Source organism: Petaurus breviceps, unplaced genomic scaffold (genome assembly GCF_028583685.1).
Source record: "Petaurus breviceps papuanus isolate PSGF00001 unplaced genomic scaffold, PetGlider_PUasm1.0 184, whole genome shotgun sequence".
Taxonomy (NCBI): Eukaryota; Metazoa; Chordata; class Mammalia; order Diprotodontia; family Petauridae; genus Petaurus; species Petaurus breviceps.
The window spans coordinates 14,545,231-14,548,008 of NW_027185793.1; positions in this window are offsets into that span (position 1 = coordinate 14,545,231).

Consider the following 2,778-nt stretch of genomic DNA (forward strand, 5'->3'; position numbering starts at 1 on the left):
TTACATGCATCCTTTTCAGATCATAATTACATTTAATAAAGAACTATGAAACCACAGATTAAAAATTAACTGGAAACTAACCTAATCTTAAAGAATTAGTGATTCAAAGATGAAAAAATAAATAATTTTATTAAAGAGAGTATTAATAATGACCAAAGAAGACCAAACCTTCAGGGATGTAACAACAGCAGATCAATGAATTCAATCAATTAGAAAAAAAAATTAGAAAAAGAACAAACTAAAAATTCCTAATTAAATACCAAATTGGAAATCCTGAAAATCAAAGGATAGATTAATAAAACTGACAGTAAGTAAAGAACTTATCTAATAAATAAAAGAATGAGCTGGTTTTATGGGGTGGGACAGAGAATAAAATAAGCCACTGGCTAATTTTGTCTTTAAAAAAAGAAAGAAGAAAAACAACTCCCTAATAACAAAAATGAAAAGAATGAATCCACCACCAATGAAGATAAAATCAAAGCAATTATTAGGAGTTATTTTGCCCAATTATATGCTAATACATTCAACCGCCTAAGAGAAAAGGAAGAATAGTTTAAAAATATAATTAACAGAAAAACAAATAGAATATCTGAATAGACCTATTTTAGAAAAAGAAAGTGGGCAGGCCATAACTGAGATTCCTACAATAGAGGCATCAGATGGGTCTGCAAGTGAATTCTGCCAAGCTTTTAAAGATCATCTGATTATAATATTAAATTATTTAGAATAATAGACAAAGTGGGAGTTTAAACCACTCTTTTTATGAAATGAGTTTGGTTCTGATACCTAAACCAGGAAAAGCAAAAGCAGAGAAAGAGAATTATAGACCAATTTCACTAATGAATATTGATGCAAAAATCCTAAATAAAAATAACTAGCTAGGAGACTATAGCAATAAGTCACAAGGAAAAAAATGAGCCATCCCCAAATGATATATGATCAAAGGATCTGAACAGGAAGTTTTTGCAAGATATTAAAGCTATATCTAGTCATTTGAAAAGTATGTTCTAATTTATTGTTGATGAGAGAAATGCAAATTAAAACAACTCTGAGGTACTATCTCACACTAATTAGAATAGTTAAGATGATAGAAACAATATAATGAAAAATGCTGGAGGGGATGTAGAAAAATAGGGACATATACACCGTTGATGCAATAGTGAATTGATCCAACCATTTTGGAAAGCAATTTGGGATTATGTTCAAAGAGTTGTAAAACTATGTATACCTCTATTGGGTCTGTTCCACAAAATGATCAGGTAAAAGGGAAAAGATGGTATACATTCTAAAATATTTATAATAGCTCTTTTTGTGTTGGCAAAGAATTAAAAATTAAGGAAATATCCGTTCATTGGGGAATGATTGAATAAGTCATGGCATCCTATTGTGATGGAATATCACTGTGCTATAAGAAATGATGAGTGGGTGAATTTTAGGGGAAAAAAAACATGGCAAGACTTGCATGAAATAATGCAGAGTAAAATAAGCAGAACCAAGAGAACATTGTATACAACAATAGCAATATTATTTGAAGAATAACTGTGAATGACTAAGCTACCCTGCTCATTCAAATCAACTATGAAGGGCTTAGATGAAAAATGCTGTGCAGCTCCAGAGAAAGAACTTATATTTAGAAGTATTGATATATTGAACTGATATATAGATATATTGCATGGTTCAACACATGTAACTATTTCAACAGTTGGCCTTCTATTATGGTTAGAAAAGAGGAATGGAGGCAACTTGAAACCCAAAATGTAGCACAAATAAATTAAAAGGAAACAATAAAGAAGAATAACCTTTACTCAAATGAAAAAATATTGTGATAGTGTGTGAATAAGTGATTATAGGGAAGAAATCCAAGACATATGAAAAAAATCCTAAATCATAGTTACTAAGTCTATACCATCCAAAGAGAAAAAAAAAACATGAAAAGGACCCATATGTACAGAAATATTTTACAGCAATTTTATATGTGGTGGCAAAGAATTAGAAACAGAGGGGGTGCCATCAATTAGGGAATGGCTGAACAAGTTATCATATATGAATATAATGGAATAATATGCTGCAAAAATAATTTAAATTATGATTTCAAGGAAATCTGGGAAGATTTTTACTAACTGCTACAAAATGAAATGAGCAGAAACACAAGAACAATTTATATAGAAACAATAATATTATGAAGTCAACTTTGAAAGACTTAGAAATTCTGATCAAAATGAAGATCAATCAAAATTCCAGAGGACTAATGGTGAAACATACTGATCATCCTTCTTATTCAGTTGAATAAAATGTTTCTTTTAATACTTACCCCTTCCCAAACCTTTCCATTAAAAATCTAAAAAACATTTTGGATCATTTTTGGCTTTTGTTCTATTATTCCACACAGTCAAAATGTATAGAAACCATGTTTTAAAATGACATCTGTTCACATTTTTCTTCAAGTTCACAATTAGTATTCTAGATGAGTTTTAAACAAATGTTAAACTTGAACTTTGGTTTTTCTATCTAGGATATTTTCTAAGTTCTGACACCTATTATTTTTTATGAAACTGTCATGTTTTCTAATCTGCTGTTCTCCTACATAGCCTCAGCAAGTGCATATCATGGGATTTAACTTTTGGATTTCTAGAATTTACTCTAAAATTTATAGCAATTACCCCCATTCCATAGATATTTCAGGAAAGTCCTATTCATCTTCAGTTCATTCCTTATTCTACAAACATCTCCTTCATACAAACACCTTGCTACTTCCTATATCATTTCCTCCTGCCTATC